The sequence below is a fragment of the Sinohyriopsis cumingii genome, chromosome 17, assembly GCF_028554795.1.
Source record: "Sinohyriopsis cumingii isolate HCF-2022 chromosome 17, ASM2855479v2, whole genome shotgun sequence".
Lineage (NCBI taxonomy): Eukaryota > Metazoa > Mollusca > Bivalvia > Unionida > Unionidae > Sinohyriopsis > Sinohyriopsis cumingii.
The window spans coordinates 98,616,067-98,629,427 of NC_142977.1; the positions used below are offsets into that span (position 1 = coordinate 98,616,067).

At 34.9% G+C, this 13,361-nt stretch overlaps 1 protein-coding gene across 2 annotated transcripts in view; it reads left to right on the forward strand.

Annotated features, from left to right (window-relative positions):
• Positions 1 to 2,401: 2,401 nt before the first annotated feature.
• LOC149779518 (fatty-acid amide hydrolase 1-like) overlaps positions 2,402 to 13,361 on the forward strand; it is a 126,018-nt gene continuing 115,058 nt past the window's right edge. The window contains exon 1 of one of the 2 annotated variants that reach the window (XM_089940230.1): positions 2,402 to 2,629. The gene's annotated coding sequence lies outside the window, so the exon portion shown is untranslated. Of the gene's footprint in view, positions 2,630 to 4,554; positions 4,692 to 13,361 lie in introns of those variants that run through there. The other variant, XM_089940231.1, reaches the window with a different exon arrangement.

Sequence of the window (13,361 nt, forward strand, 5' to 3'; positions counted from 1 at the left end):
CCATTTGACAAGTGTGACAAGATCTACAGTACTTATGAACATCGCTTTTAACTTTAGGCCATTAAAAAAGATTCAGAATCTTGTGATAAGTCTTACTGACACCTAATTGACCAGCTTAAGGCGTTTTATGGGCAGGACTATGAATTTCCTGTTTATACGACTCAGGAACAGCAATTTGATTGCTCACTGACCACTCATCACCAACAGTTACATCAGGTGGTCTCCATTTTCTCATAATGACCCCATTTTTCACAAAGTAATGAACTGGTACTTGTGTGGCTTCAATTTCTAAAACCCATTATTGTGTCTTATCTGAAGAATATTACCTGGAGGCCTATAACTCACATTCAAATGTATTGCATGCTTATAAAGTAGCTGTTACTTTCTGCTCAGATATCTTACAACTGCACTCAGAAATTGGCTAGTGGTTTCTATTATTCTGTGAAGAAACTTACTAATCTCTCTCTCTCTCTCTCGTGAATAGACAAGAAAGAATAAGTACGGCATTGAGGTGCAATTATCTGCAATTTGCTCAAACCTTATGAGGTCTTTACTGATACAAAATATAGAATTTGCACTGCATTACTATAAAATAATAAACATGCTCTAAATTGATAAAGTTATTCATGAGAATATATAAACAAATTTGGACCTTGAACCTTGCTGGTAAGCGGCTACCCTATTCTGCCACCGTGCGGTAGAGGTAATTTACACCCACAAAATCTCCAAATAAAAATGAGGTGGGAAGGGTGAGCGGAAATGTTACATTATGTATACTTCTAACTGGATACAGTTTGATACATTTAATTTATTTTATGCCTCTTGCAGGCCACCTCCCTTCCAAATGTTAATACTCTGGGAAACCAGCTAACCTTAATGCAGCAATATAATTCGAACGAAATTTTAAAATAAGACGCCTAAACATGCCGTAAAGTGGGATGACCTCTTGTTGCTAGGGTCAGGGGAGTAGTCGTATTTTAAGAAAGTGACGTGTCACAGCGCCGTCTGTTGTCATAATGAGGCATTGTTTCATGCTAACTTCCCTAATGCTAATTTGCAACATGCTTGATGCTACATTACAATCATAATTTTAGAAGGTGCAATCTGTCATAAAGAATGGACTATGAGAACACTTTAAAGTTGCGGTGTTGCAAAGGCAAAATTTATGCAATGCAGAATAAAATTAACAGTTGGAACAATGTAACTTGCGTTATAGTAAGTTTATAAATAGAATATTTAAAGTTGTAATAATTGACATAGCATTTGCCGTACGACAAACTTCAGAATCAATTCATTAGCTGGCAAACTGCAAGATAATATGACGCAGAAGGAAAGTAGATCTAAGCACTTGCAAGCAGTCATTTACAGTTTGCATCAATGAAGATTTGAAAATTCATGACTAGAATTATGAATGTAGCACTTGCAAGCAGCCATTCACAATAATGCAGAAGGAAAGTAACACTTGTAAACTGCCACGTACACTTTGCATGAATGAAGAATACAATATACATGGATAGAATCATGAAAGTAGCACTCGCATTTACAATAATTCATTCAGGAAGAATAGAAAATACATGCATATAATTTTGGCGGTGATCCCCTCCATAGAATAGACTCAATGCGCTCTCCCGCATGTCATTAGAGGCGATTAATGGAGACAGAAGCGATGGGACTCTGGTAGGTGTGCCGAAGTTACGACCGACCGGCTGCGGGTTCGAATCCTACCATTGGAGCAGCCAGGACAAGCTAATGTGGCGAGTCCTTAGACAAGGCACGTTACTCTAATGACATCGACACTAAATAGCCTAATTGTGTTACTGTGCTATAAAACACTAAACCAAACCACACACATACATACACACACATATGCACATACATACATACATATATACATACATGCATAGATACATATGCACATATGCATACATACATACATACACACATTCATACATACATAGACATACATACATACACACACATACATACATACACACACACATTAAAACACACACACATGCATACATACATACATACACACACATATGCATACATACACACACACACACACACACACACACACACACACACACACACACACACATGCATACATACATACATACATACATACTAGTTGGCTTGCTGAAAAACATCCCGGTCCTTCCTTCCCTTGCTTCCTTTCTTTCTTTGTAACTGGCTGACTTTCACTATATTGTTAAGGAGAATCTCTTTCAAGAAAGATTGTGTTCATACATCTCTGTTTCAGGACCCTGGCAAGCCATTCGGGCCATAAAGTGGAAACGCATCGTGGCCTCATATCCGCGAACTTGAGAGAACCAGTCAGAAGATACTTTTCAATTGTATGATCGCTGTAACCCACGCAGTTGAGATCTCCAATACACAAAATCCAGTTTTCCTTTAAGCGAAATCGAAACTTCCACGTCACGCAAACTACTCGGCAAGACAACACGTTTTGCGTTCTCGAAGTTCGACTGCACTTATTCAGAGTTGGAATACGCGAGCTCTGGAGACCCAATCAGAAAAGTCTTTTAAACCACATGCTTATTTCTTCGAAACAACAGGAGTACACTTTCTCTGGGTTTCGAATAAGTGATCAAAAGACATAAAATCGGTAAGTTTGTTTTACTCACACAAAGACTCATTAGATAACGTATTTATAGACTAGATGACGGATCTGAGTCACAAAAATGTGAATCGCTCTACGAATACACGATCAGGAAAAAACAATTTTTCTCTGACTGGGAAAATTAAGATTTTTCTTCCCAGAAATAAATGTGTTCCAATAATAATAATAATAATAATACCACCACCACCACCAATAAATAATAATAATAATAATAATAATAATAATAATAATAATAATGATAATAATAATAATAATAGCAATAATAATAAAAAACCAGGGAGCTAATATTATAGAGAATGATGCGGACATTAAAAGGATTATATCGGCGGCTCTGACTATCCCGTGACATGCGAGACTTTGCGAGAAGCGTCTGTTGATTAATGGCCACGGAAACATTTAGGTCTCTCTGTGAAATTGTTGCAAATACTTTAATAGTTTTCAAAGTTTTATTTGAAAGGAAAGATGTATATCTTTGGTTTGTGTCACTTAATTTGGAACTTTTTCTTTGACAAAATATAAACGATTTCACTGAATCTAATGTTCGTTAAATAAAATAAAAGAAAGACAAAAGTTATATTTTTTATGAAGAGAAATATATATTTTTACTTTATTAATAACATTTTGATGCAACTAATTGTAATATCAATTTTAAACATGTAATAGAATAATGTTTAAGATAAGATAATATCTATTTACAGTTTATATGATTAAAATACTAATTAAATAATTATTCTATAATTATTACAATATTTAAAACCACAATATGCATGGAACTGAGTATAACATTGAACTCTACGTGCGATTCGCAAGAGCAGGGATATCACCACGTACTCGCTAGCCTATGATATACCAGGCAGGTTGTCTGCCCAACCCGAAAGGAACGACCTCGCCTAAGACCTACGTGCTTTTTAAATTTTGATCTCAGGTTGTTTCCATTCCATATTTTATTTTGTTCCCTAAAAGAACAAACCGCTATCATTATATAGAAAAGGCCAGAACAACAAAAACAAAACACGTTCTGTCACTGACACGCACCTTTGACTATACTTAATTTTGATCTTCCATAATAAACAAACTGATCAACATACTAAAGCTGGGATACTTTTCTTCACATTTATTACAAAGGTCTAAAGATCTCATTATTTTCCGTTTGTCTTTGTGTCAGATCAGTTGCGTGTCTATTATATATTTTCATTCTAAATGGCTAAATTCATGAGATAACTATTATTGTAAAAGGAAATTTAATTTCCTTCCTTTCTGTATATCAAAATGAAAGGTCAAATAGTTGGACAGGCACGATATAAATCTGAACATTAGACGATGTAGTCTGAGTTATCCAGTAGTGAAGTCCGTGAAGTAGATACATCATGTACTAACATCTGTCAGTGACTATGTCTGATATTTAGACATAGAAGGTATATATGTTTCGCAGGCAAATATTTATGGTATTAAGTTCTAGCCGGTAGATATATCCAGTGCTACGGTCAGTGAAGAAAATATGTCCAGTGTTAAAGCTAGCGAGTTAGATATGTCCTGTCATAAGATCAGGGAAGTAATTACGTCCTGTACTAAGGGTAGTGGTCTGATATAAGGGAGATATATATACCCAGTACTAAGGTCGACATGTGCATTCATGCTCATGTGGCTGTGCCCAAACTCACCGAAATCCGAGGACTTTTCCAGTTACAAGTGGTCAGGTGACATAATGAGAGCTATTGAAGTGGCGTCCAATGTTCAGATTGATTTACAATTTGTGCAATGTATATATCAAGATCCCAACATGTGGACAAGTGTATGCCATCGTAAATATATAAAATTTATGACTAAATAGAGATAAACAGTTTTATCAATATTTGTATTATGTATAATGCACACATCGTAAATATGGTATTACCGCGATATCAGAGTAACGCCCGTTGCATAACCTGGAATCTACATGACGTCTATGTATCAATCGTTTGCCACCATCATCTGATTTAAACTGAAAATTAACTGTATTGTAATATAGATCAAAGAGCACCAAGTAGACGTATATAGTATCTTGAAGGTCAGTGTCTTTATTTACTTATTCACCTATCGCTAACTCTTTAAGACCTGCGAAAACCATAACAGTCCACAGCACATCATCCTTCAGTAATCCGAGAACTGTTTCAAAATTGTTGATTTTCCTGCCTGGAAGGTTTTTAATTCAGCCACGGTCTTACAATATTTTTTGTCCAACGATGATCTCGTAAGAGAAATACCAGGAAACTACCATAGCGTTGTTCAGCATTTCAGATCACAAACTACCATTAGGAACACAGACATTTACACATACACAAAAAATTATCCCAAAAATTTGACAAAAGGAAGAAAATTATAGCAAATTCATATGTCAGTTCATGATCTGATGTACAAAGATATGTATGTATGTATGTATGTATGTACTAATAATAATATTTAGGGGTATGATGATGAAAGGAATGCCAGTTGTACTATATGTCAGGATTTCACTTTTAACAATCTCACTAACAAAATAATCAATAACAAGTTTAATGTTTTATTAGAAATATGCACAGAATGCAGTTAAGCTAAGTATACATGCACACCAGAAGGTAATGGGGATACCGTAGGGACACATAGACTTCTATGCTAAAATTGGGGGTTTGTACCGTAGGAACAAAAAAATATAGGGACACGTAGGCTTCTGTGTTAAAATTGGGGGATTGTACCGTAGGGACAAATGACAATGGATTGGGATTGTGTAGGGGCAAATAAAATGAATTGGGACTGTATAGGGACAAACGAAAATTTATTGGGTTTGTCTAGGGACAAATGCAAATGTATAGGGTCTGTCTAGGGTCAAGGGTTGTATATGGACAAACACAACACAACATAGACATAGACATACATAGATATATACAAGCATCTATACAATAGAAAGAAAGAACAATTGGGCAAGAGAACATACATTATTTTTCGCGGCAACGGAGTGGCCATTTGGTTTTCTTTTAAGTTCTCTCTTCCCTTTTTCTTCTCCATCTGAAAAGTCTAAGTGAATTTTGTAGCTTTGATATCACGTCGAAAATAATGGTAATTCAATTTGACGGTGGTAATAAAGGATCAAATCAGATTATAAGGTACGTTTCTAATCTAATCTAATCTATAGTTTTGAGTCGTTTGCGTCCATTCGACTAATGTGAAGGAAAACATCCCCTCACACCTACTAAACATATCACATACCAAACAACCCATAGAGATAGTAGCACGTACCTAAAAGAAACTATTTTACATATTGTTTCTAACAAACCAGCGCATTATTACCAAGAAAACCTACTGTACTCCATACCAACACCTAGCGGAGAAGGGGAAGCTATTTTCTTTAAAAAAAAAACAACCAAGCCATCACCTACAATCACCAACCCTACCAAACACACACTATCACACAAGCAAACTGAGTTAGTGTTTATACTCACACTACTCAACTCTCACACAAACATTCAGTTGGGTAGGGAGATGGCCCTTTTTGTTAGTGAAACACACATACACACACTATCATGCCAACAAAACACTAACATCTTGTGGCAAATGGATCAGTCTCTATTTTCTAGAGACATGGTTAGCCCTGAAAAGAACTGTTTTGAGAGCTCCAGATACACCTGGTCAATGCCCGCACCTCTCAGGTCTAGCACCACACACACATCATTGACTCTAATCCTGCTTCCAGTTGATTCCTGTTGTTGGGAGCGCAGATGGGGGTTGAGTGGCTTCAATAAGGGTCTCCGGCCATACTCTAACATTTTTCTTTTTACATCAGATTTGCATTACATGATTAAAATTAATTATACTCGCACAAAAAGAATGAAATTTTTTTTATCAGTTGTGAAGAAGAAATAATAATTTAATTACTCGAAATAGAAGTATACAACGCTGTTACTTCCCGTTAGCTACGATTTCCCACCTATAGAGGACGCCAATCGGAAATGACGTACATTTATCCCCACAAGACGAAACAAAGTATGAACTATGGATAGGGAACATTTAGATGAAACTACTGAAAGCAAATTTACTGTTCAGCCTTATATCGATATGCGTACACGACCCACTAGACTGTTTCGCTTTCAAACAGGGCTGGACTAAAGCCTTTGGGGGCTCTGGGCACAGCCAGCATAGGGGCCCATAGCTATCCTGTCTTGTCCATTGATATGGTTACGGTACTATTAAAAACACTGCCTGTGTAATCAGACGATAATATACTGGGTCTCTTGAGCCTCGGGGGCCCTGGGCACGTTTCCCTTATGGATAATCCGGCCATGCTTTTAAAACTGTTCCATTGTTTCAATTTATTTTCCAAATTCCCGTTAATACAGGTAAAAAAGGAATCAATGCTGGCTTCCCTATGTTGGCCAACTTTGTAAAAAAACCCCACAAAAACAAATCTGCACACTTAAAAGAATCAAAAGTCAGCCTCTGGGGGTTGGCTTGCCTTGTAATAAAATAACCTTTGTATCTGATATCCTGTCGGTACGCTTAAGCAATGAGTTTATTGCTCTCTGCCAGTTGTTTTTATTCAACATCCCGGGCTTCTATTTGTTTGCCATATGTAATCATTATTGATACAAACGTTCATTGACCTCTGTAGAGTAAATAGTAAACACAACACTAACTTGCTTTAATAATACTTTTGTAACCCATGCAAGCGAAAAGATGATCATTTGCACTCACAGTGAATGTATTTTCAAATAATGACTTTTACTTGCGAGTTACCATCGTATAGTTTACCTTGATACAATACAGTCTTGGTTATTTTGCACCTTATAACGTATCATGCGTGAATGGCAGGTGCCTTCAAGCAATCGGGTGATATTCCCGTCTCATCTGCGATTTTGTTATCTCGCATAAGTGATACACATTACAGTAAGGATGCATGCGCCAGCCGGCATCTGCTACATATACGGACTTTGTGGATATATTTTTTTCTTTAATAAATTTCGCATGATGAAAAAAGAAGGAATAAGTGATACCAATGGTTAGTTTCTTTCCTTTTTTTTTAAATAAGTGTTTTGTTATCTATTTTATTGCATCGTGGGGGGCAGGGGAGGCACATATTCAATACAAAATTATTTCGTTTCTTAAATCTTGGGACATATACATTGATGTAATGCCTCATATTTCTTTTCTTTTTTTAAAATCTTAAATCCTTTTGAGTTCATATTGGTTATAATAATGCTAAAACAAGAGTTTGATCAAAGTCTACAGTCTGCACGTTCAAAAATTATTATAATTATTTTAAACATTAATATTTTACATCTGCGGTAACATTACTGTACTGTAATCCTTTATTTGATATATTTTACTTACTCTCTTTATATCCCTCTTACATGTACCATATAACTTTCTACGGGATTTAGGAGGATTTATGACTTTCCCATCCCTCAACCTATTCGATCCCACAGTTTCTATCCACCTTTTTGGAAATATAATTTTTGTGTGTGTCCCATTATCACTCTTTTGGTTACATCCATATGCAACACAGTACATATTTGCTGTACAAAAGCACGATCGCAAGATATATCACATAGACATTTACGTAGGGAAATTAAACACTTGAATAGCTAGGTTGAATAGAAGGGATACATGTACGTCATATCCGTTTTGGCACTCGGAAACTACACACTGTTTACGGAGACCGCCTACTATATTTTTCATTTAAAAAAGCGGATTTTTAAGTATAATTAAACATGTTTATGACGTGCATACATAACAACGTTTTTTTTTAAATTACTATAATAATATCACACGTTTGCACAATATAGGTGGCCAGTGACCTTGACAATTATTCATGTACGATGTAAATATAACGGGTGCGAATACATAACGACAGCTCTATTTTAATTTTAAAAATATATATGTCATTCTATAAATTTAGATTTAATATATGAATATACCCAGCTTTGTAAGAGCAGAAAGGTTTTGTTATTCTCTCCTCTAATAAGGAAATGTCTGCTTGCAGTTCGTTCGTCTTCATTGACCGCCATCAACATGCTCCAACTTTCACTTGATTTTTAATATATAAAAACCTAATTTCATGAATATATCCTTGTATATTGTAGTTCGTGTCATTTTCTAAAACACATTCTGAAAAATTATTGTAATCAGGTAGAAAAGGTGCCAGGTGTATTTTCCAATGAATCTGCAATTTTGACGATAGCTTCTAAGCCAGAGCAACAGTAAGATCTAAGTGGGCGGAGCTTACGTCGAAGATCGGTACACTGAAGGATGGAATGAAGAACAATGGAAATACTTTAAAATATGATTTGTGATCTGGAGATTCTGGTTCATATTTCATCAAGACGTTTGTAAAATAATAGCGATTCCCCGAACCGTGCTAAAAAAAGCCGAAAAGGGCTACAAGTTAGGACCAAATTATTTACCACATTTGTCTTTTTTGTGAACTGCACTCTATTACTAGCAGCACCGCTAATATTGTAACTTGGATGAAAGTGTTGTTATTGACGTGCGTGACTGAGTCAAAGCATTAAGTCATTTGGTCAAACACAATAAATTTTAAACAGTGATGCATTTTACGCAGTTAAAAATTTTGAGAATTCTGGTATCTGATCATCACGCATTAACAGCATTAACAACTTAAATCCGGGCTATTTCTTTGTCGGAGTGGGAAACTCCCCCTTCCCACTACATCCCTTCAATTTTCCAAACAGAACGTTCTGCCTTTGCAGAACATTCTCTACAAGTAAATTTTTCTCCTTTTCACACCTATTCTCGTACCTTTTTATACTTCTTTTGAGATCCATACTTGCTGACGTCTACCTACAAAATAAAAACTCAGACGAAAAAAAAAATACTTACAGCTAGCGGGGCTTCGCACGTGAATCTAATTATCATCTGCTCAACTTCCAAAGCAGACAATCATCTCGTTTGTTCGCTTATAATTGTAATAATTGATCTCAAACTTCGTCCTTAGTTGAGGATCATCGAGTAGCTATGCTCAAGCTTTCTTGAAATTTGCTTTGAATTTAGAGATCAGCAATTTCTCGTCAACAAAAGGGAATTTGCAGACATGTCAAAAATACAGTCCGCTATATTAATATAGGTGGCACTCTACAGTTTTGCATTTTGTATTTTAGATTTTTAAAGAAAAAGAATTTTCCGGTTTTCCTTACTGGTTATACTGGCTATTTAAAACAAAGACCTTATATATCTTAGGCATTGTTCAGAAAACTTATAATTCCCTTTATTTTGGTGTGTGTCTGATATGTACAATATGGGTTTTAGTGTATCTTGGCCTTACTTCAGATGTGCATCTTTATAAAAAAAACAACTGCTAGCTCTGCTTGGTTATTTTCGCTTCCTGGACTTCAGAGCTAAATTGTAAAAAAATGAGAGCCAATAACACACACACAGACACACACACACACACACACACACACACACACACACACACACACATATATGTATGTTATATATATGTATGTATGTATATTTAATTTAATTGTTTGTCTGATAGTTTTAAATTATTTTATTCCATTACATGCTTTTGTAATATAACATTGTTTATTGGATTTGATGTCCAGAATTTACTTTTTTTAAATTTTCGATGTAAACAACTAATAATAGAAACGTTGTATCTATTTGCTGACATTGTTCAAAAATCAGTGACAGTTTTGGTAAACAACTTTTTTCTAATTATCTTTCTCATCGTAATAATCATTAAGTTGAATCAAGGTCATACCTAGATTACGTGACATAAAGCATGTGTCAATTGGTAAACAAACTTCTATTTTTTCCAGAAGTTTGAATTCTTGAACCCCATCCGCTAATCTGTTATGCGTTTTAGTTTGTCTTATAACTGATGTTATGATAAGGGATTGCCAGTTGGGCTTTAAACACTTCAGACGTCAAGTTGTTTTATGTTGTGTCCAGTTTGGGCTGATTATTTTATTTTCTTCAAATTATTGAAATCAAGTGATCGATTTCCATGGAAATACAAAAGTGCTCTGATAATTCTTGGACAAAGACATTTGCTGGAATTTATACGAAATTCAAAAACTGGAATAATATTTCCTGTGATTTAACATGAGATTATTGACACATCAGTACAACGAAGACTATTATCAACGTCATCGCCTTCCATTTTGGATTTTCATCGCGATTTGATCTGTGCTTCACATAGAATTTTTTTATTGGTAGGACTTGTGTTTTTTAATTCTTGAATTACAATTTGGACTAAATTCGCAGTACCGTAAGTTCATTTTTCTTTTTTCTTTTACATTGTAGTCTAGGGAAATAAATTATTTGTTAAATTTTACAAAGCTTGTTGTCGTCACTCTTTTCTTTTACTTATTTTAAGAGCATAGAATCGTATCAGAAAATTGGGCGCTCGTCCTTGGGATATGAATTATTGAAATCAAGTGATCGTTTTCCATGGAAATACAAAAGTGCTCTGATAATTCTTGGACAAAGACATTTACTGGAATTTATACGAAATTCAAAAACTGGAATAATATTTCCTGTGATTTAACATGAGATTATTGACACATCAGTACAACGAAGACTATTACAAATGTCATCGCCTTCCATTTTTGATTTTCATCGCGATTTGTACTGTGCTTCACATAGAATTTTTTTATTGGTAGGACTTGTGTTTTTAATTCTTGAATTACAATTTGGTCTAAATTCGCAATACCGTAAGTTCATTTTTCTTTTTTCTTTTACTTTGTAGTCTAGGAAAATAAATTATTTGTTAAATTTTACAAAGCTTGTTGTCTTCACTCTTTTCTTTTACTTATTTTAAGAGCATAGAATCGTATCACAAAATTGGGCGCTTGTCCTTGGGATATGTATTTTTTAAATCCCAATCGTTATTTCACAATTTAGAGATCTTTAGTGAAATCAGCAAGCATTTTACAATGTCACCAAAAGTGGAGATCTTTCTTTCAAATCCTACCCAGGAGCAGTTAGACTGTTTGAAAAAAGATGAATTGATTCAACTTGTCAGAAAATATGATCTTTCTGAGACTAAATCTTCTTTAACGAAGCAAGAAATAAATAAAAAATTGATCATTAAGTCTGTATCAGACTCTAACATATGATTTAATTCTTGGATTACAATTTGGATTTAATCCGCAATACCGTAATTTTTTTCTTATTTTTTATAGTTTGCAGTCTGGGGAAATAAATTAATTGTTAAATTTTACAAAGCTTGTTGTCTTCACTCTTATCTGTTACATCTCTCTCTCTCTCTCTCTCTCTCTCTCTCTCTCTCTCTCTCTCTCTCTATATATATATATATATATATATATATATATATATATATATATATATATATATATATATATATATATATATATATATATATATATATATTCATTGCACTTTCAGAAGTTGGTATTGTTTAGTCTGGCAAAATTCAGTTGTTGTTTCCATTGTTTATTCGTTAACATCCACTCAAAATAATAACTGTATCTCACAAACAAGTCTCCCTAAAAGTTATGTATTGTATCGGATTCATTATCAGACCTAGGGCAATAAGACATATTCTCTAGCCTTCTGTTTCTTGGTCCAGCAGCTTGATGGCATCTCTTAGGTTGGATAAGTGAAGGAACACCATTATAAGTGTGGTTTCAGGGACAATTTATGAAACTTGTTACACCTCTCAACAAATAATAAAGCACACAATATACTTTTGTATTTATCTCAGTACTCGATGCATCAAGCGCGCAATATCACATCCTTTCCTGCATCATGCTTTCGCCATTGATGTATTTTTTCCAGCATTTCTGTAAATTTCTTGTTCTTTTTTGATGATATATACAAACTTGCTCTCTTGTCATGAACCTTGCAAAGCTTAAATGTCTTTTTTTTAACCTTACCTTTAGTTGGCACCAGATGGTCACTATTGTGTGAGGTGCCATATAACACTAATACATGAATACATATGTAGTTTCCAGTTTTCACTGCAATATGCATTGAATGTTTATCAACAACAATATGAATATTAAAATGCATTATTTGGTCTATTATTGAATCATTCATTGAGTTAGGTAATATGACCTTTTCTGATTGGCCAGTACTAGACAGATATTCTGAATCTTTCTTTTTCTCCATCTATATTGAAATCAGTGTTTTGATCCAGTACGCAAGGCTAGTTCAATATGCACGAAGACAGTTTTGACAATAACCACCCTATAACACCCGTCCCTTTTTGCTGAGGGATTTGTCGTGTTTCTTCAAGTGCAGAATTTGGTAGGTATTCAGTAAACACAATAAACAGACCAGTTACCGATGAAAGGGAGTGGCATCGCATGTTTTATTTGATATAACTGAAAAGACTCTGTAAATCGTTGTGATAGCAGCGGGTGGAGTGGCATCGCATGTTTTATTTGACACAACTGAAAAGACTCTGTAAACCGTTGTGATAGCAGCGGGTGGAGTGGCATCGCATGTTTTATTTGATACAACTGAAAAGACTGTAAACCGTTGTGATAGCAGTGGGTGGAGTGGCATCGCATGTTTTATTTGATACAACTGAAAAGACTGTAAACCGTTGTGATAGCAGTGGGTGGAGATTTTCAATGCACCAATGAGTTAATGAGTTTCAGTGGTCCATCATCAAGATCACTGACCAAGAGTTAACATATTAGTATAAGAAGAAAAATAATATTCCTTCTTGAAAAAAAACCCCTCCCTCAAATTAAATCATCAGTCCCTCACTGTA